This window comes from Haemorhous mexicanus, chromosome 3 (genome assembly GCF_027477595.1).
Source record: "Haemorhous mexicanus isolate bHaeMex1 chromosome 3, bHaeMex1.pri, whole genome shotgun sequence".
NCBI classification, from domain to species: domain Eukaryota; kingdom Metazoa; phylum Chordata; class Aves; order Passeriformes; family Fringillidae; genus Haemorhous; species Haemorhous mexicanus.
In genome coordinates, this window is record NC_082343.1 from 54,730,863 (window position 1) to 54,754,002 (window position 23,140).

General features: G+C 42.4%; 1 protein-coding gene across 9 annotated transcripts in view; it reads right to left on the reverse strand.

The window, feature by feature from the left end:
• The window catches only part of HIVEP2 (HIVEP zinc finger 2), a 136,891-nt gene that overhangs the window by 33,292 nt on the left and 80,459 nt on the right, over positions 1-23,140 (reverse strand). For 7 of the 9 annotated variants that reach the window (XM_059841866.1, XM_059841865.1, XM_059841867.1 and 4 more), the window contains one exon: positions 18,704-18,801. The exons of the other annotated variants lie outside the window; for them this stretch is intronic. The gene's annotated coding sequence lies outside the window, so the exon portion shown is untranslated. The remainder of the gene's footprint in view (positions 1-18,703; positions 18,802-23,140) is intronic. 9 annotated transcript variants of the gene reach the window in all.

The window sequence follows — 23,140 nt, forward strand, 5'->3', positions numbered from 1 at the left end:
CCCATGTAGAAAAGAAATGGAGCTTTGGCCCTGCCCAAAAAGGGCTAAAAACTTCTGCAAAGCAAAAGCTCAGATACCAACCAATGATGCCAGGTGATGCCACCTGGATTGCAATGGAAGTCTTGCATTTGGAAGAACTGGTGAAAATTACTGAGATTAAAGAATTTTTTTCTCAATTCAACACAAAGGAGCGTATTAATTGGAAGGGGAAATTTCACACCGAATAAAGCACAGATTAAATAAACTATTAATTTAGCAGCACTTCGTAAGGACAAAGTATATGCAAAAAGCAAGATTCCCAGCAGATGTGGTTTGTGGTCATTTACAGATTTATAAAACATCATCTACAGTAGGAAGGGTAAGAACGTTTTCACTGGAGAGTTGAAACTGTTAAAGTTGTCAGATATAAGAATTTTCCTAACTGAAAGACATGCAAAGGCTGAAATGCCTCATCATTTCCATACAAGGACTGCAAATGGGCAGCCACTGGAGAGAACACAGCTGTACTGGTAAATCTCTGTCAAGATATCATACAGATTTCCCCCAAGTTCTCCCAGGGGAAAAAAAAAAAATTGAGCAAATATTGCAACATTTTTAGGTACAAAGTAATTATTCTTCTCATGCCAAAAGGAAACACTAGGCAAATATCAGGCCTTAGCCTAGCATTTTCACCTCAGAGGGAAAATATAACTGAATTTTCTGGGAAGTGAGGTTTTTTAAGTTAAAAAGTTATACAATCCTAATTATGCAACTGCGGCAGATTTTGTGAACAGTCATGCCTCCTTTCACACCATGTCAGAAGAAACCACTTTCATTTCTCATGAAAATATCAGTGTCTCTCAAACACCTTTTTGAATGAGCAAATGCACTGCCTCAGACTGAAACTCTCACCCTGGGAAGAATTATATATGAAGACATTTATAGTACCTGAGCTTGCATTTGTTTTTCACTCACACCAATTATTACACAACCTTATTTTAAAACCTGTCTTTGTTTACCAAGCTGTGTGGTCATCACATGTCAAAACAAAAAGAGACACATGCTAAACATCAGCAGTATGTTCTTAATATTTTTTTCCACTTTTTGCCCCCAAAGTAGAATGGGTCTTCACAGCAGTTTTATTTCAATCCATCCTGAATACTTTTTAAGAGTTCAGCTGAGATCAGCTATTAAGCCTGAAACCCTAAATATCCCATAGATGTCACAACAGTCACTACTCAGCAGCCAAAATGTTTCATTTTGACTAATGACTCAATACAGACATTTTGGTGTAGCAAATCCAGTCACTGAGCATTGCCTAAACATTCTGATCACTACAGAGGTAATGCAGGATGCATTAATTAGACCGCATATTTAAGAATGCTGCTTTCTTTACAACCCTCAGGATGGCCATCAGAGGAAAAGAATAACAAAAAAACTCTTTAAAATTATTCTGGTCATATTTTACAGTACTTTGTTCTTTTTTACTGTATGAAGCATTGAAAGTCAGTATGTATAACATTCAATTGCATGAAAACACCTCTCAAAAATTCAGCAAACTGTGCATATGCTTTTTGCTGCATTTTGTAGTTATACACGAAATTTCACTCTTTGCACCTAAGTTTCTTTCTACAAAACACAAATCAACTGTGTTTATTAACAATACCATCACTCTCACAAGCAAACACTTCTGAAGAGATGAATGTCTACCAAAATGCCTGAAACTTCATTTAAAACCTCTGTTATTATAGTGCTGTTGCTATTTAAGGCACAGACCAAGCTGATAGCTAAGTTACAGATTTCAACAAGCACAACATAATAAAACCCAAAACATTTTTCAGGAAAGACACTGTTTAGATTTTATTATGAAATTTTACCAGACAAGGTCAGATCAAGGTGCATCACCACAGCACCTTAAAGTTTTATGTACGTGTCCCGCATACAATTAACTTTTGTAACTACTCCAAGGAAACCTGCAATATGAAACCATTGAACACCAAATTACTCCTGTCCATGAGAATCTGAAGTAAGGGCAGCAAAAATCCTAATTTCAGCCACCAGGCAAGAGCTCAACAGGCTCTAAGAGGACACTCTTTCTTGAAGATCCGTCAAAAGGGAAAGCAACTGTAGCTCAGCTTTAAAAAACTCCAGTCAACTTCATAGAGGGTTCTCCTTCTCCTGCATCCTGCCGGGCTCATTCCATCAAGTTTAGTTTTTCTTCTGTTATCAGAGGTGGAAGAGAAATCACCTAACAGTCTGGCCCAAAGGTACTTGCGATACACTAATGACACTAATGACACTTGCACACATCAAACAAAAGAAAGCATCACCAACACGCAACCCAATGTTTTGAGCTGAAAGAGACCTTTAAAGATCAAGTTCAACTCCCAAACATCCCCATGTCTAGCCCTCAACATTCCCTTTATAGACAGGGAAATGATCACATAGAGTCTATGTACAGGCATGCATGTTTGCAAAGCTAGACTTGAACTAATTATTACTGAATGTTCCTTAGGATAGCTCCTAACAATCAGAAATGTTGCATTGCCAGCCAAAAACATATAGGGCTATTTTCCTTAAGACCACATTGCAATGTTTTATCACTCCGACACCTAAGATAAATAATCCACTTAAACGACTTGCTCATTCAATTGAACTCTTCCCCCTATTTTTCCCTTCCTCCCCCACTGTCAAGGTTTGAGGACAGCCTGTTCGCCTGGAGATGGTGAATCACTACAAGCCAGCAGGCCCACTCGGTTCCTCAAAAGTCACAAAAGGTGTAAAAATAGCTCGTACTAATGAAGCAAGTACAGCGTCAGCAGCCAGATGAGCGTGGGTGATCTGATAAGGGTCTGCTGTTGCAAAGGGCAAATTATTAAGAGAATGCTTCTGCCTCTCTCTCTTTTTATTAAGCTTTGTTCTTCCTTTGCTGAAACCAGCCCTCTGCAACGCCTGATAAACGACACCTGACAAGGCTGGCTGTAATTGCCAGTTTCATACCAGTGCAGGAAGTGGTGCCTCTCTACGAGTTGAAGGTACAGTGGAGATGTCACTAAAAAAAACCCCAACAAATAAAGAGAGGCACAAATAAAGCCTAAAAATAGACAGGACTACCCACTGAGTATGACTGTGTGGGTATATTTAGTCTGTCTAACACCAACTTTTCTTGTTAAAAACACAATTTTACCTTTATGCAAAACAGCTTCCTGTTTCTAACTTGAGAAACTTGAGAACACAAGGGGAGTAAAAGTCAGATTTTAAAATCATCCCCTTTTCACTGACACTATAACAAGAGTAAAGGTGAGAAGACCAGGCAAATCTTCCATGTGTCTTTTGCATCCTGACATCCTATAGGCAAATAGTCAGAAACTTTCTATCAAAACATCTCAATAAACAACCCATCAAACTATGGGAATAGATTCAGAGGCAAAACCAGAGCTATACCAGCAAACTCTAACTCTAGGGAGCAGCAGGAGGTGAAGGCAGGGGGCAGGTCCCACGCCCCGGAGCGTGGCTGTGCCCAGCCAGCGGCAGCGGGACACAGCAGCTCTCTCACAGCCTGACCCTGCAAGCCACACCTGCCCTGGGCTGGTGCACAGCCCCTCCCTGACACCAAGGACCTGCCAGGGAGGGAGACATCAGCTACTGCCATTTCAGGCTGCAGCCAAAGGATCACCCCTTGGCCGAGAACAGGAGGGCTTGGCCTACAGCTGGTGCTGGCAAGCCTTGCTTGGGCTGCCCCACAAACCATCACACAGCTCCTCCTGACAAGAGCTCCCGTGGGTTTGACTGCAACAGGATGAGCCACAGCTACACTCAGCTGAGGTGTTCAGAGGTGCTCAGCCAAGTCTCCTTCCAGGGAAACTCCGTGCTCCTGCAGGCCATACGCTTCGCTCCCTGCTTCCCAAAAGGAAGGCAGGGACGGTCCCCCCAGTCCCCCTCAGAACACCTGCAACTATTTAAAGCCTGTGACTGGAATACCACTACTGGAAGCAACACTCGTGCCAAATTCCTAATGCTGACTGGAGCTCTGCATGAGCTGTGCAAGGAAACGGTCTCTCCCATAATTTTGCTTTTTCTATTTGATATCATGACTCTTTTGGCTGACGCGCACAAGGGGGATTTGTTTCCTTATTATGCAGCCTTCCTATGTGCCTCCAAATACCGCTCATCACTTCTACTAGGCTAAACAAAAACACACAGGTTTTTACCAGACTTTTTCGCTCATTTACAACCGGGGAAAAAAGCCCACTGTAACATATTGTCAACATCACATGCAAGATTCAATCCAAATGATTATTCTGAAATTAGAACTTTTATTTTCCTCTGATTTTACCATTAAACAAAAAGTAATTGAAGTTAATAAGATTAAATTTTTAACATTAACTACAGCGGGAAATTGAGACCATGTTCTTTTCTTGATATGCTGCGATTAATTCCCATTGATGCAAGAGCACTCTTTGTGCAGCATCATAGTTTTGTCTTTTCATTCTTTGCCTTAGTGGTAAATTTAATAACTACTGATTTTTTTCACTAGAATAGATAAACATGATGATGTAAGACAAATCAGTTGATGATACTATTCTTCAGACAATTTAATTTTCATCCGAAATGAAGAATAGATGTTATTATATTAGAGGAAATACAGATGTAAAAATAATTATTAGTAGGCTTAGATACTGAAGACCATTTTCTGGGAGTATATTTCCATAAAGTTAATAGGAAACAGAACCACATATTCTCAATCACTTTGGGGGATCTTAAGTTATAAAGTTAAAAGTACACAGCCTTCAGCATAGCTCCCCACTCAGATTTGGAACAGAAATTCTGTTGAAGCAACAGTGATATACTGCCTGTCTTTTTAAGATTGCACCTATTTTAAGAAACGTACAAAGGAGAAGAATAAACTAAGAAAACCGCAGAAAAGTGTATTAAGAAAACATAGCATTTACTATTACATTGTATTTTCTAAAATTTTGTAGAATAGACTGAAATTCCAAAACCAGGAAACAAAATCCACTTTTTTGGTAAGTTCCAGCCACGGGCTTTCTCCTTTGGTCAGTGTTTAAACTATGGGTGCTGGAATCTTCTTGTCCCATATGTAGAATCATGGAATAATTTAGATTGGAAAAGACTGTTAATATCATTGAGCCCAACCATTAACTTAACGCTGTTAAGTCCACCACTAAACCATGTCCCTAAGTGCCACATCCACAAGAGTTTAAATACTTCCAGGAATGGTGACTCCACCACTTCCCTGTTAAAGCAGCCTATTGCCTACACTAGGTTAAAGCACACCATGAGCAAATGGAGGCAGTGGGCACTAGCACAGGACAGGAGGGGAGGCTGAGAGGAGCTACGGGAGGCAGTAAGGAAATATGGCATTAAGTAGAGTCTGCACTATCTCACATCATCCTACATCCTGCTGCAGGTTGCTTTTCCTGCCACAGCCTTCTCCCTCCCGCCCCTGCACGGTGTCATTTTCCCCAGTGTGCACTCCCCTCCCACTCACCAACACATAAGGCACACCATGATTTATGTCACCTCTCCAATCTGGCCCAGTATCGCGAAGGTGCAAGCATAGATGCAGTCTACAAAGGGTAATGCTTTACTGCCAATTGCAGCAGGCAAGTGGCTCATAATGCAATTTTGTCCTCAGGAAGACCTGTAGGAGGTGGGAGCAGGTTGCCACGAGCCTGGTGCCTTCTGTGCACTGACATATGTCCTTGTTGCTGGGCAAAAGGGCACATCCAATTAGGTGTCTTTTATTATTAACGTTCTGCTGTTTCATCTCTTGATCATGTATCCTCCTCTTGGTCCCTCTGCACCCCAGCTTGTGTAACGCACCAACATCTGCAGACACGCTGCTCTACCTGGGAAAGCTCAAGTGGAAATCTGGTGGTGGAGACCAGGTATCTTCCTCTTGTAGACACAAGCAATATCACAGTAACTAGGATCCTCAAGGTAAAAAGATGAGAAATATGAGGTATCTGCCTTGCTGGGAGTAATAATTACAATGTATTATTAACAAAACTCAGGTTTCATCATTAACTTGACTCAGGTTTCAAGAGCTGATCTCACGCTAATGATCCTCCAAATTACATCCAGTCTCTCCTTCAGAATGGAACCAGTACCAGCAAGGAATTTTGCTGGTAACTGTTACACTGAAAAGAAAGCACCGGTAAAAATGAGCTACAAATACCACAATCAAAGAGGTGCAAAAAATTACAGACATTTTTAAGTTGCCCAAACTCAGGGCCACTTCACCACTTGGATCTGATCCTGCCAAAAAGATAGAGACTGTAACTTTGTAACTTAAAAGCAGCTGAGAGGAAAGGGCTCACTGTCAGTGCTTGCTGCATATGGCACAGCTGACCTGACCCTCCTTCTGCAAAGGATTGACTCCACTCCCTTCAAAGATGTCAGTCAAGTCAGAGCTCTTCTCTCGGATCTCAAAACACGGGAGAGGCCACCTACATGTTTGCTATAATGAAGTAGCCAACTGTCTCAGTCACGACCCAACTCTGGCCACAAAAAAACCTTGTTTGATTTTGTTTCTCTCCCAAGCTCATCAGAGGAACAAAGAACTTCAAAAGCATTTTCTCAACCCCTAAGTGAGAGATGAAAATGCGACTTTAATTGTGGATTGGTGAGGTCTCCTTGAGAAAAATAAACCAAATTGCTCAGATGCAACTGCGTAACAGGGAGCCTAATTGCTTTGCCAGCATCAACAAAGAGCTGCTGGTTCATTAGAGCAAGCTGGAGGAGCTCTCTTTGCATCTTCACAAGCTGGGAGTATTTGACTGCAAAATCGCTAAGGATGTTTCATCCAAAATTGAGCTTCTGAGTTCTGATCAGGAAAACTTAAAAGCAAAAAGCCATCACTGAGATATTTTTCTTCACAACTTTCTTCAGGGTAACAATTCATTTTTCTCCTTGATCTGTTCAAGGATGTCAAATCTAATAATAAGATAGGATATGAACTTTTATATTCTGTATATACTGCTTAGAGAAAGAACAGAACTGATGTGAACCAAATTGCAGTTTCACATGACAGCTGGAAGATGCTGGCACTTAGGCTGCTATCCTGAGGTCTAACTGCAACAGGACCTTGCCAGAGAGAGCAAAGGGCAGAGGAAGGCCAGGAAAAAGGCCAGTGGAGGTCAAAGGCACTCACATTTTCTGCTGACTGGTCAAAGCAGATTTGGACAGCAGGCAATCAGGCAGACAGCAAAGGAAGCTTATTTCCATCTTATCCAACAGGGAAATAATTTGCTAAATCACACTAAAGGGGAAGCAGCTAGTGGCAGCTACTGCCATCAAAATGTTCAGGAGCATTCTCTGCCTGGGGCAGTTCTACACTCCTTTTGGGAGACCACACTGTTCTGCTTAAATTTGCCTGTCTACCCGCTCCTCATCATAAAGCTTAGATAAACCACGGCCTTGCTTTATGCTTTTTCCATCGCAACCATCTTTAGACTTAAAACTTGCTGAATGAAAAACACAAACGTAATCTCAGGCACATAACTGCCTCAGCAAGTCTTTTAAGAGCACCTTATTTTCTCCAACTCAAACTCCACATGTGAATAGGTCCACATGCAGGCGCAGACACATCTGCATAAAGAGGTCCGCTTGCCTGAGTGTTTACTAATGAATGCTTGGCAGTCAGAGGGACACCAGAAGCGCATCCAGTTGTTTTTCATTTTTTAAAGAAATTGTTGTTTACATCTCTAGGAACAAAGCATTGATGATGTTGCTTATAAAATGCACCACCCATGGACTCAAATCTGAATCTTTTTTCCCCCTTTTATGCAGTCTGAATCAGCTTGTGGAAAAGTTATTAGAAATATTCCACCAATGAATTGAGAAGTGGATCAAACCAGGACAATGCAAACCTTCAATAAAGCGGAAGATTCCACATGGGGTGCTCTCAGGAAAATCACTCAAATGCAGAACTACCCATTGTGCTGAGGGCTCAGGTAGGTCAGGTCTTTGCATGCTCTGCTTTTCACTCAAGTTGCTCATCAGGAGTGGAAACTAAAATTCTCTTTTCTGACAGGTTATGAATTAAATAACTACAGTTGGTTTCCAGGATCTCTTACCTGCTGCTAGCAATTTCACATAGAAATAATGGAAGTCCTTATAAAGTAAATTATTTCTAGAGGTATCCTTTTAATCACAGACTGCTGAAGATACTTCTTCTCCAGTAGCAGTGAGTCCAGGAAGCGCAGAGCATCTGCCAGCATTGAAAGAAGAGCACATCTAAAACCACAGCTCCAAGCTGTCAAAATACTGCTTGTTGCAGGAACTTCATCTATGCTAACACTCTGCTAGAGCAGTCCAGGTAATAACAGCAATAACAAACAACAAAGAAAAAGTTATAGGCCTGCTAATATAAATGGGGCAGCATTGCTCACAGATATTTTTAAGTCCCAGTGGTGTTGATCCACCCATAGGCAGGTCTGGATTTATAGAAAAGGAAAGAGTTAGCAGATGACTACCCCACAGGAAGTTTCTATTTAAAAAAGTGTCTGCCTTGACTGAAAATCAAGATAACACCTCTGAATTCCCACCTGTCAAACACATTCTGTTTCCTCCTTGGTTTTCTTTTTCTTTCTACAGTGAACTGAACTACTCTATTTTTTTTTTTTTCTGTGATTTTCAGCTAAAGTAGATGTGGAAGGAACTGTGGACAAGCACTGAGGGCATTAAGCCTACAAGAGACTTAGCCTTTGTCCCCCTTGAGAAATCAATACAGTGCCAGCTTGAGTGGACTCTGAATCCAGGTTTTAATTAGACAGAAGGTGAAATCAGTGAAACCTACCTCTTGCTCAAAAATTATTCCTTCCTTAGTATCCCACTGTTCTCCAGAAAAAATGCACTTCTGACCTGTTGGTCGCCTGTTGGTCACCACTTATGCAGGCACAGAATCCAAACTCTGTCCCAGTGTGTCCTCACCATCTGCATGTTGTCTACCTCTCCATCGAGAGCCTCCAATAAAAACTTCCTATAATAGAATTCTCCTGACTCACAGGTAGGAGGGGAGGGAAGCTGACCTCGCTGCAGCATCAAGAGTCTCTGACGCATTTTGGGAGGCTGTGGTTTCAGGTCTGAAAGAATTCAGCCTTGTTTTCAATGAGGTTTCATACAATTAACTTCCAAAATATCACCCTATAGCTCCATGTCCATTTGAAACTTGATATTGTTTAGTGGTTCAACTGAGCACTATTCAGGGCTTTAGGCGTGCGCTTGGTGAATTAGCAGTACTCACCAGCAGAAGAGAGTTTCTCAGAAATGCAGCCACCCAGGCTCCTGACTGGCTCCACCTCTTGTCCACCCACTCCCAGTTTCAGACATTTCACATTCCAAAACTGGAAGTGTCTATGCAACGTAAGGTCAGATTATTGCACAACATGCTCTTTGCCTTCTAAGAGCCACTGCATCTTCAAAAGTACATCTACTCTAACAGCAAAAGAGCTGTTTACAGCAAATTTCTATCTGAGTGGGAGTATTTTCTCCACGAATCTTATAACAAGGACATGACGTGTAAGACTCTTCCCTACATTTGGTAAAATTGTTACTGAGATGCCATTTATTCAATACTTCCACATCAGCATGCCTTCCCCTTTAAGCTGCTTTTTGAGAAATTGGGAATTCATTTTTACACTTCCTTAAAGTATTTCTGTGTTGGATAATTTTAGGACACACTAAACAGAACAATTTCTGCCTATCTTATATTTAGAACCAAGGCCTTTGCAATGCAACCGTGAAATACAACTGATTGTCACAAATGTAGGTTTTGCCAATTGTTTGTTTTCCTGCCAAACAGTGTGAATAATTGCTGTGATCATTCCTTCAGTTAGTCTTCAAATTCTAACAGGTGAATGAAAACTCCAGTTTCAATTATACTTGAAGGAAACCTTCTTTTTTAGTATAGGGGACTACAAGTGAGGCAGACTTTATCGTTTTTCCAAAAGAACAACACACAGGTGGAAATAATGGTGATATATTGTGTTCTTTGAAACTGTGTTCAGTTTTCAGCACTATTAAATCTTTGTTGTTAGCACAGAAGGCCTATTTGGTGTTTCCTTGAATGCCAGCAACTTATGCTGGTATCACCCAAAGGCAACTGTTGACATATTTAAACAAAGAATTAATGACCAGTCCTTATGTGTCCCTTCTTCTTTCTATTCAGATAGGTTATCTTTGTCTTCAGCACCACTGGGGAAGCTAAGCAGTGGGGAAGCAGAGGGGTTTGGGGATGGGAGGGTTCCCAGCACCACCTGGTAAGAATGGGATGCTGGCAGGATAAATGACTAAGGCAGCTCTCAAAAACCCTTCCTGATTTCACAGTCAAACAAGTTCTCCGTAAGCTGTTGCTCCTACCCTCTCAGAAGGAAGAAGGTTCAGATCCAACAGTCAGCATTCAGAAACCTAATTCAGGCTACCCAGCAAAAATTATGAGGTTCTAAACAAACCAGTGACAGAGTAAGGAACTCAAGAGAATCCTATGAGAGGGGCAGAAAAAGGGACAGAGAAGGATGCTTTAGATGTGTGACGGCACCATGCTTTCCTGCAGGTAAAGGAAGCCCAGGATTTCACTCCAAGTCGTTCATTTGGAAGATATGATTGAGAGTCAATTGCCCATCATCCTTCACAGGAAGAGATACCCAAAATGGAGCTAATGGCTTAAAGTTACTTAGCTCCTGTTCAGTCTGTAAGCAAGTAAAAGCTTAGACTGTAATATTTAACCACAGCTCCCATGCCTTTCTGAGAAGCCCAGGTGAGGCTGCCTAAAGGAAAGTCAGACATCAGCCATGCTGCTTCCTATGTGCACCAGGTGAAAAAATCTGCACCTGCTTTCAGGCTCATGTAGATAGCAAGCTTCCTCTGGTGCAGTGGCTGTCACACAGAGCACATTCTGGTACAGCCCATTTCCTCCTGGGGGACATTTTTTTCCCTTGGGGACAACAGGGGCTAGTACTCTGTGTATGCCACCAGTCACGATCGCCAAAACTGCCAGCCGGCCGCCATGCAATATAACCAAAGTTTTAGTGCTGTGACTAGAACTTGCTCCATGTGTCAGTGAGAACAGAATGAAGAATGGATGAGAGACAGCCAGGCAAAGAAAAAGATTCACAGAAATTTGGAGACACAGTACCATAAGAGAACCCAGCACCTACTACAAATATTGGTACTACTCAAACCGCTAGTTTAAAAAATAAAAGTAGTATTCATTCTTTTTTAACATTCATCCATAAGAGGTCACTGTGTGATACGATGAACACCTTGGTGTAAGCAGCATTCTTCTCCCTCCCCATGTGCTCAGCACCAGGTGTCCAGTCACCTCCAGTAATGTCTCAGCCATTACCCAGCTGCCCTCAGTGGGGCCTACCAGGGAAAGAATTAGGACATTAATCTTGATTGTGTGATCTTAGTCAATTTTACAATCACTTAAACATACTTTTTATTCCCCATTAATCTCAAATGGAGTCCAAGAGTTTTAGAACCCCCACAGACATGTTAAATAACCAGTAAAATATACTCAAAATTTTGGGAAACTGAGTTTAAACAGCAAAGATATAGGCCCACAAATGAATGAGGCTCCTCTGGTTTCCCAGGGTTTGGGGCCTCTATTTTAGAATTTGTTTCACTTTGACATTGTTTTTTCGTAGTGAGTAGACTTTTTCACACAAGTGACTGCAACCCAGGGTGGGACACAAAGACTGTCAAGGTGATCTGCCCACAGGAACTTCTTAAGCATAAAATTTTTGTACTGCCATTCATAATGAGATGAGAAACATAACAGGCAACTTAACGGCAACTGAAACCATTTTAGCTCAGATCAGCTAAACAAAGGTCTTCTTCATGGAGTAAAGTGACTTAAAGGGAAGTATTTAATTCAGAGATTTCCATGGGAAAACAAAAAAATAAAAATAGCAATATGGAAATTTTCCAGTGGAAAACTTGTTCTTGTGGAAATTCCGCTTTCAATTGACAAATTGTTTTTATGGGAAATTCCTAAGCAGCTGTAGGCACAGCTCTCATGCTGAGAAGTTTAAAAGCAGCTCATGTTTGACCCAGCACCCTCAGATTTCCCACATCAGATAAACTGCAAAAGCAAAGCCCTCATTTTTCCCTTACTCCCGAGCACACCCTGCAGCACTCAAGCAGTGTCACTGAAGACGTGAGAGCATACTCACTGCCGTGGCAGCATGCAGGTGGTTATAGATAGGGTGCTTGCAGGACTAACCTTTTAATGTCCCAAATCAAGACAAACTAACAAGAACCTCTTATAGTAGCTGTCTTTAATGCTCTGGTAACTCTGATACTGGTAAAGCTGTCACTGACTACTCCAGCAACAGGATTACCTGCACTAAGGATTGCAGGCTTGGGAGAATCTAAAATGAAGCTTCTCACAGTGAACTCCAGCAGGGAGAGAGAAGTTGGTGCTGACTTTTATGTGCTTATGCGAACAGTCACAAATCATGGATACAAGTCTGTCATTATTAACTGTTTTACACTGGCTTAAACCTGCCAGTAAGAACTATACACTCTAGAGCTACCATTACAGAGAGCAAGACAAACATTTTTAGCAAGCTTGCTAAGGGTCTTTTAAATTTGCACTGGAGCATTGAGTAAGCGTCACCTTTACAGAATGATATTAGGAAAGCATAAACCATTCATTATAATGTATCTTCTATCTACCACTTTAGCATGAATCATCACACCGTGTAAACAGGCTAGAAATCATATTTATGGTAGGGCTCAAAGTATCTCAGAAAGTCAGAGGAAGAAAAAAGCTACTACAGGAGGCAGGCATGTACAAAACCTCACAGTCAAGAAAGGTACTAGAAAGGAACTGAGCGCCTAAATCATTCACCTAAACATTTGCAGTGATTTACAGTGTTTCTGTACCAGACCTGGACACTTCACACTAATGCATTTTTCACACAAAATACAATTTAGAATCCTTTGAGTAAAAAAGTTTATTCTACTGGCTGTATGGGACTGGATCTTGTAATTTATTCTCAAGAGTGAAACCGTCTCTTTTCCAATCACCTTCTGCCCCATACAGCCTATTCAAGTTCAGAGAGGATCCAGCACACCCCAAACTGAGTTGGGCTGGAAGAACTCAAGCGCAGCTGAGCTTTGGCAGCAGGAATCCCAAGGTGCCATTGGAGGAGGCTTTTGGCAGGTGGCTGCCTGCCAGGGGCTGCGGGCTACAAGGTGAAGGAGTGGGCAAAGGCCACTGCTCAGCTGCTATAGTGACCTTCAGCTATGCTGATCTGCCACAGGAATGCACCCTCTGGCCATGCTCGTGTTTCCACATGCTTTCTTGGCTACCTGCAACACCGCATACACACGCATTACACTGAGCTGGCACACACAGCCCATGTCCGTACTGCACACAGGCCAGTGAGTTCCCCTCCAGCTGCACCACTGCTCTGCACTCATGCAGCACAGCAACCAGATGTGCTCACCAAGGCCCGCTGGTGAGCTGCATGCATGGTGAGCATGCAAGGCCTGCTGCATGGCTATGACATCCAGACACCCCGAGGCTGAATTGCAAGTAACTTGAATTTCAGAGATGGCCAAAAAGATCCTGTGTCTCTCCCCCTGAAGGAATTTGTCTTTTTTGATGTCACAGTAATAAAATTGCAATGAAAGCCTTATTAATGCAAGCTTTGTTACGGAAGCGACAAGAAGGGCATTTATTTTCAGAGCCAGACACTCGAAGGAATACCCCACATGGTAGATAGCGTAAGTATCCCGTATTTCCAGCATGTAACAGAGCTACTTCTACTACACTGAAGCACATGTGATAAGAGAAGAGGGCCCGGGCCCTTCTCCATATTCTCTGCATACCTGTTACTATCACACAGCTGCTCTCAAGTCTACAGTTTCCTGTGCAGTACAAACTGCATACCACTTCCCCTACGGAAAAAAAAGGCCTTGCTTGTTCTTAATTGACGATGGAAATACTGTCATATTTTCCACTAGCCAAGCTCGAAACCATTACTGAACAAACCTTCATTAATTTTTCCACAACATTTTGCAGAAATGTCAGGAAACAGCTGCACCAGAATGATTAACTGTCCTTATCACTAAGGCTTCATTGGCCAACTTCAAACTATATAGGTTTTCTTCTTTCAAATTCTACATTTAGTGGTATTTTTTGCTATTCTTCAGTTGACTGTTTCAGTACAACACTTTCTCTTCAAAAGTATCTGACTGCACAGGTTCAGTGGCAGACAGACATTTTACGACCAGTGGAAGAATTTGTACAGTTTGGAGCGGCATACTTCTAGGAAAAGATTGCTTCCTGCAGATTGCTCAGCTGTGTCTTTCTTGGATCAAATTCAATGAAATTCACAACTTGCAGTCAGATTGTATTTGCCAGTCAGGCTGAATTCATTACACTGACATAAACTTCTCTTGCTGCATTTTCTTGTTCCTGTCTTTTTCTGTCCTCCTCTTTTCCCTGTCCCTTCTCTCTCCCCACACTCTCTTTCTCACCTCTTCTTTGAGCTATACCATGTGTCAAAACTTATCATACAATGCCCTGTACATTTTCTGGCAAAAACAAGTGGAACAGTACACAACACCATCCCAAACATGCAAACGCTGAGATGCTAGAAGGCTTAGTACCAAATGAAAGTGCAGCCATCTGGAGGTAACTGCTAGTGTGGATCTGAGCTTCCCAACTGTCTGAAACTTTGCAGTCTCAGAACTTTTTAGCAAAGTGTCAGGGAGCAAGAGACTCCACTCACACAGATTTGCACAGGATACTGAACTGTAGATTTTCAAAAATGTAAATTCTTCAAATTTTGTTTATAACACAGCCAGGTTCATAGGATTACTTTTAAAGACTGACATTGCAGTATAGCATCCTGCTTATATTTTGAAATTACTTAGGGTTACTACAGAATGGTATGTAACAATAATTCTACACATATGTCACTGGCAGATTTAAAATTGCAGTTGTTCCCTCCATGTCTTAATTGAAGGTGCAAGCCTCAAATCTATAACCTTAAGATATGTTTAGACAGAGGGAAATACAGATGCAAATAGGTATATACACATCTAGGAAGTTAAATAAAATTAATGCCATCAATTGGGGGGGGTTCAGTGATTGAAGTGTTCATGCTGTTATGACCCCCTATCCCCTAGCAAAAAGTAGGGTACTTGCAGGATTATAAAGAAATGAAACATACAGAGGTTTTTCTAGGTCTTATAAAGAATCCATTTGCATGTCTTGCTTTTTAAAAGTATCTCTCGCACAGCAGTGTGCATTGCAGCACACCATCCCCACACAGCTCTGCTCAGGGAGAGCCAGCCACTGACGCCCCCACCCCGTGCTGGGTTAACTCCTGAGCTCCTGCATGGCCTTCTGCAGGTATATGGACACCCGGGAGCCCCTGGGCCAGGATGCCTAGCACAGAATGTTGGCCTTGTTATTTAACTGGTGCAGAAAGCAGCTGTGTTTTTAAATTACTCTACCAAGATATCTGCTTAGATGGCAGAAATTGCACTACACTATATTCTGCTTAAAATACGCATGAATATATATGGGTTCTATTTACGAGATATGAAACACTGCCAAAAGTACGCAGGTTCTTTAAGGATTCGGTTTTATAATAGGCAACCAAATTTCTCCTTCAGAATATCCTTATCTGTCTCCTCTCTAGCTCGAAAGCAGCAGCTCGCGGTGCCAGAGCGTTTCAAGGACCGTGTCCTTCCAACCGGCGGGATGTCAGCGCACTGCCGGCTGCGGCTGCACGGGCCACATGTTGTGTGGGGGGGGAGGGAATGTAGCTGTTAGATTTCATTAAGCAAGCGCTGATTTGTATGGCTCTGGGGGTTGGTTCCGGTTTTTTGGGGGTGGGGACGCTCTGCAACGAAGACAAACGCCGCCCCGCCGGCGGCGGCGGGGTGTGAAGGGTGGCGGAGCTGCCCGCGGGCCGGGGCCGGGCCTTGTCCTGCCACAGCCCGCCCGCCCCCGCCGGGGCCCCGCGGCCTCGCCAGCGCGGCCTGCCGTACCCGGCAGCTGTGAGGCTGGAGAGCGCTCTGCCCGCTTCTGCCTCCTCCGGACCTTCTCGTGTCCCATCCCCCCCACCCCGGCACAGGCTGTCAGGGAACTGACGCATGGATTTGCTGTCCAGCCGCCCTGCTCGGCCGCCTCCGGGACGGGAAAGAAGAAATGTGGTTTGCCCCTCTCTGGATTCTAGCGGGACCAGAAGCAGATGCTCTCACTTTACCCGAGTTTGCACATCTTGAGCGTAAACCTACAGGAAGATTCAGCCTCGCTCTCTTCACACTGTCAGCAATGAGCAGCAGGATCTAGGGGCAATGTCACAACAAAGAGAGTCCTTGAACTTGCTTCACCCTTTGCATAGTCATTTATATTTGGGCAAAGTGGATAACAGCTCCTTTAGCACCAGCGTAGTGGTATTTTATGCTCGCTCGGCATTCACTTTACCCAGGTATAAATAGCAAAAGGTTTCAGGCGGTAGAGAATCAGGACCAGTATCTTCAAAGGATTCCTAGCCAAAATTAAGCAGCTAGTCCTCCACATCACAGCTTGCAATCTTGCTCAGCTGCAGGAAACATTCCCTGAAGGATGCCTGAGACTGCTGGTTTGGCAGCATTGCATGCTCTGGTCCCTGGAGAAAATGTGCCTTCCTATCACCCCGTGCCCAGAGGTGGAATCGGACTGCAAGCTTTCACCTGTAAAGTAGGCAGTAATAGGGTTCCATTTCTTCATGGGAAAGCTCATGCAGTGTATTTACCACCCTACCAGTATTAAGTGCTTGCCTTAATATCCTTAGCACATGAGGTAGTGGTACATATCATCATAGTTACAATAACTAAGCTGGTTTGAGCTACGTTAATTGAGAGCCTCTATTCTAAAATTTAATTGTTCCAAACAAAAAGTGAAGTGTGCTGTTATTTGGCTGACACATTACCGGGGAGAGTTCTCAGTGTACAAGAGCCACAGCAAAAAGGGCCCAATGCACACAAGTGCCATTAAGTTACATGCTAACAAAACCGGAAAGCTCTATGCTAAAACCCCATTTCAGAGCATGGCCGCCATACTCTTGTGTGCCAAAGTTCTCTGTTTTCCACTTAAATCCTGCCTGGTGAGTCAGGACATGGCTAGGTTTCCATACTCCATCAGTGTTCCATTACTCCTCCTTATAAATTTCACACGCTGTTAATGCTTTCCAAACTGGCAACACAGCTCAGGGGTGCATGAGGACAGTTTATTTTCCTGCTGAACTTTAAACAGAAATTCCACAGGACCTCTGGCAGGGGTAACAGCCCTGCTGACAGCCATCAGTTCACACCCTCTCGCCCACCCAATTCTGATCCCGGCTGCACAGAAACATCTCGGCTGCTCTCAGAGACTGCAGGGGGGAAAGAGAGCAATGCAGATACCCACGACTCCCATTGAAGGGACCTTCAGAGGGATCCATAAGAAGAGATATCCCATATAGCACCATCTTGGACTGCAGAATATTTGGGATCAGTTGCAGGGTTGAGCAAAGGTTCAAGGCATTGCCCTTCTCAATTTAACCCCTTCTTTCACTGAATTCATATATAGAATGAAACATAGGTGCAACACTATTTACATAATCCTGAAAAATCTGGTGGGGTTTTCTCAAAATATGTTCTGTATTTTCTTTACACCTTCTCCTGTGCTCATGATATCACATGAGAATCTTCAGGGTCTTCCTTATATGCCTAGCTTCTATGGCTGGAGATAAATATTGGATAATTAAAAAAAAAAAAAAAGAAACTCAATGACAGAGATCAAACCTTCCTTAACCTTTCACACTTTCAAGCTTGTCTTATCAAACTCTAAGGGCTAACAATTCTTTGACCATCAAGGATGTGCCTGCACAGAGAAGATGAGAGAAGAGGAGCTTCTCAGTGCTTCAGGTCTCCTATAGCAAGAAAAGAACAAGAAAAAACTGTGCCTGTACTGCACACAGGCACAGTTTTTGAGACTGTGAATATGAAAACTTCCCATCTTGGGACTACCAACCCTAATAAACATGGTGCTGCAATAAGTAGCTGAAAATGGACCTTTTCTTGACAAGATAAATTGTCTTCTGAACTATCTGATGCCACAGTAAGACCTCTGTTGGGGATCCACTAACTTTAAGCTTGGGTGTTATTGCATACAACAACATTAGCCCTTTTATAACTGCAGTTTCTACATGCCCAAGTGTTCAAGACCTAGAGGAAAAATGAAACCTTGAACAGTACTGTCTGTTGTGCTTGAAATGGCAAGATTATCAAGCATAAATCACCAACTTATATTTTAGGACAAAGTAAATAAAAAACCCCAGACATTTCAGATATAAAAACCTCACCCACCATATCTTCTTGTATTTTTACAAGCACACTTTTCTGCTTGTTTAGTTCAAGAAGTGGAGTCCCTGGATATTTGATACAAGAATTGCATAGGAGAAGGGAAAGTGGAAAACCAAATATGTGGACAAAGCAAAGACATCACTTCCAAATTAACAAAAACCTGCACCAAAACAGACATGTCTCTAATTTTGGCAAAAGCTGCTTTCAGTTGTAACAAAAGGACATATAATGAGGAGTTAAATGTAGGTAACTTCCACATGAAGCCTTTTCAGAATTAAAAACTGTGCTTTCAGACCCACTCCCTCCTCTCTGCAAAACCACCCTTCCTTTGCTCTCCTACCTGGCTGCTCCCATCAAAGGTGCAAGTGAGTAATGGTTCCAGTCAAAGCAATTTGGTTCACCACTCCAGCAAATGTGGCTGTTTTCTCTCTCTTCCACCTATTTGGAAAACAAATATTAAAGATTTTTAAAGACTGTGATCAATTCAGCCTGCTGTTTGATTTTATAACCTGACTGACTGTATGGTGTTGGCTACATCAATACATGTAAGAACTTCAGAGATTGTCACAGTCCTTGCTGCCTTCAGAGCAATGTGGCACGGGCAATCAGTAGCTCTCCTCTGGTTTCCAACTTTGCTGTAGGTTAGAATACACATCAACTAATGCATGTCAAAGTGAAAACAATAGACACACAAGGCCAGTAGGTGCATACAATGGCGTATTTTCAAACATGATATATACAAAAAGCAAGGTAAGCACAAACCATGAATTGTCTTTGTAGTATCTTTACATTTAGGCCTTGTCATTCCAAGTGTTCTGCCTAATTTCTGTCCAATTTTGAAAACATCATGCCCAAATCCTAATTTTAGAGCACATAATTTTTAATTAAATGCAAATACTTTCCTGTTATTGAAGCAGAACAATGTGATTATCTTTCATCCTGCTTCTTTCCTATTTAGCACTGCGCTTTTAAAATGAGATCACCTCTAGGAATTCCCTTTTCCATATGATGCTAGTATGTTTTAGAAAGTAAGTTATTAGCATACACTGTGAAAAACAGTCATAATCCTTACATTTCTCCTTACGTGTGACAGCACTCTGGGAAAGACCACAAAGAAAGCACTTTCTGCATACAAAAGACCTGCTGTAGGCATGTGTGCAGGAGTGTATGTGCATCCAAGGCACAGAGCACCGGGAGATATGTTCATTAATGTGTTAGACACATTAGTCAGCCACAGGCTGCTTTGCTTACACCTTGCAGGGAGTGAGTTATTGAATACCCCTAACTGGGGCATACAGACAAGGCACCAGGAACTGGAGACTCAGATCTAATTTGTACACAGCAGAGCTGACTGAAATGCCCACCTTGTTAATGCCCAGGCAACAAACCTTCAGTGATCTTGTATTCAGTGAACAACATACTCCAACGGGCCTGGCTGTTCTGATTTTGCAAAGACTGATGTGAACACACAGACAACCACAGCATGCATTTTGCTCAAGGCACTTTCTTTCAGGCTTCCCTGCATCCCTGAATACCCACATGTGAGATCCCAGGCAATGTGATGGGTAGGCAACAAGTGTGAGTGTCCCAGATGGATGTGCTTCTGCACAGGGCAGCACCCCAGGGATGCACAGGGTCCCAGCAAGAAGTGCAGCTCTTGTCACCCCTTCTCCTGCTCTTTTGCCCTGGCTGTGTCACTGGGCTCTGGCTGGCTACAGTCTCAGGTGATCAAGTCACCACAGCATATACTCAGTACATGCTTAAGGCCTTAGACGTCATGGTAGAGGAGCATGTCAGAGGATTTGGACAGGAAAATCTCAAACTTAGCCCACCTAATTTGCAGATTTGTGCCCGTGGCCTGACTATACCATACCCTGAAGCCAAAGCAAACTTCCCTCTGCTTCCAGCAGGGAACCTGTCCTCTGTGGGGTGGGCAACACATGGTGCTTCCACTCCTAGCAGAGCACAGATGTGAACCAGTGCAAACAGGGGGCCAAAAGCTGAAAGGTAAAGCAGGCCTGGAACTGGCTGGCAATAAAATGGACACGCTTATGCTGTTTTTTCCCTGCAATGTTTGCTACCAGCAACAAAAACAAATAGTAAATGATAATGTGTTATTGACCAGCAATATCAACAGCAGTCTGTACAGGCATCTGAGTATATAAAATAACAAACACATGCTCTGGCTGCAGCCCCTGGCACTTTATCACACCAATCTACAGCTTTCTAGGAAATGATCTGGGTGTGAAGCCAGGAACCATTTTTGAACCTTTGAACAGACAGGGCCTAATATGGTTTTAATCTGTTGGTGAAACCTTGGCACTACTCAAGGGCAAAACTCTGTACTTAGCAGGGCCAATACTTCAATCGCTACTTTTACAATTGACCTGAAAAATGTCCCACGCAAAAAAGCAAAATAAAGCAATAAAGAAGTCATGAGTCCTTATTCTCCCATCCTTCAGTAGGATCTAGGAGTAGTCTGGATTGTGGCCTCCTTCCCCCAGTGTGGCATGGATACCTTCCAGCCCTAAAGCAGATCTCCTTGTACTTTCACAGGCTGAAGTGGTTTTAGTGCTGCTGGCTACACTTGCACAGTTATTTCTAATTAATATGCATCATGAACTTGTTTATCCTATCTGCAACATAAAGACAAGGGGTTTTATTCTCATTTATACTCAGTCCTCTCTATGGCACCCTGGCAGAAGCAGAGGAGACTTTCAAGAAAAGAGAATAAAGCCATAAGTAAAAGATGTCATTTATAGAACAAAATCACACTTCTGCTGCTCCAGCTTCATAGAGAGGGTTTAAATTGAAATCCATGAGGAACACTATATTCCATTTTGCCCTAACTTACTTTAGCTCAAAACTGATGGGATCCAATGTCTTCCCTCTTGCTATGGTAACCTCACCGTCTTCAACATGGTTCCTCAAAGAATGCTCTAGCATCTGATCCATTCATTCAGGCTGGATCAGTTTCTGAGTATTTAAGAAACTTAATCATTACTTACAAGGAGGAAAATATTCTCCAAACCAAGACCTGGTTAAGGACAGCAGGGTTTTGTCCTACAGTACTAGCGCATCTCTTTACTAACTCAGCATCTCATAACAGCACTGGTTCTAGCAAAGAGGACATGGTCTGAAGGAACAGCCACTCTGCAGAGTCTCTAACAAGCCCAGATAACTCATGTGTCCACAAACAGGATTTTGCTGCCTAACTAAAGCTCAAGAGTTGTTGTTTGGACTGTAAAACCAGGAACTTTTGTTTTTATCACCACATTAGTAAAAATTTGAGCGATCCTTCGTTCCTTTGCTGCAGAAGAAAACGAGCATGCCCTCCAATGCCTGCCCACCAAAGACAGCAATGCAATCACCACTGCTGAGCATTTTCTAGTGTTTATAAATTGTTAGGTCTCTTCTTACAACTAACAAATTATTGGGCAAAAGCAAATTACTTCAAGTTGCATCAAAGGAGGTTTAGATTGGATATTAGGAAAAAACTTCTCTGCAGAAAGAGTTGTCAAGCCTTGAAACAGGCTGCCCAGGGCAGTGGTTGAGTCACCATCCCTAGAGGTATTTAAAAGATGTGCAGATGTGGCATTTGGGGACGAGGCTTAGTCATGGAGTTGGCAGAGGTGAGTTAACAGCTGGACTTCCAACCTAAACGATTCTGTGATTCTGTTTGGTCACACCTGGTCATGACTCTCCTAATCTCTTCTGCAGTTGTTTGACAGCTGTTGGGACTATGAATAGACAAGCTCATCAAAAGGGAAATGAGAGTTTGAAAATCACAGCATGTCTTACTGTTCGGAAGAGCTTTTTCAGTTTGAACTTTGCCTCTCAAACACTCTGGGAATAGCCTTTTACACAGGACCTGGAAACACAGACAGAGGTGCTCTGATAAGGACTTACACCATCTGCTTTTGAAAGACTCCTGGCAACCTTGGCAACCCCTCCAACTATTTTCTAGTCATAAAACTACACCTTCAGTGGTGACACAAAAATGTAACAGAGACATCAGCATCATCTGACCATAAGAATTAAGTAATGTCATGGATCGACAGCAAGATCTTTGCTTTATATCACTTCATATATATTTGTTAAACTGACACTGTAAGGTCATTTGAGGGTAGGGGGTTGACAGGGAGATTCCTGTGCACCTTCCTAAGCAAAAAAAAAAAAAAAGTCAGAAATCTCATGTGTATTTTATTCAGAAACTAAAATTTTTGGAAAGCAACTGGATAGTATTTTACTGCTAGTTATTCAAAGATTCTGAAATAGTACAGCAAACAGGTGAAATTACTTCAAGACTACGAAGGGCTAATAAAGCCATGCCCATGTTACTCCTTAACTGGCTTGCAGCAGATAGCATTCCAGCACAGTCTGTAACTTACCATGATTTGGGAATTTACCTAAAGCCTCACTTTGACTAGGTCTGTAAGATACCATTAAGTTGTAGCCAGGTTTTAGGATTATACAGAATAATTTGTACTAAAGAAGAGCTAGGCAATATGGGTAGAAAAATGTGCACACTTCTGCAGTGCATCAGCCATCAACTTGAATTCATGGCAGGTAACTCAAAGCAGTGGGGCTATTTGCAAGTCTCCCGTTCCAAGCCATCTTGCATGAGTTCCCTCTTTATAGATGTTTTCTTACTTAATGCAATGAACTGACCACAAAAACTTCTGTAATATGTATAGAGTGTGAAGTCAGTCAGAGTGGATTTTCTAATATTTTAATTTTTTAAATTTTCTCATTTTTCTCTTTTTGCTTTTTTTTT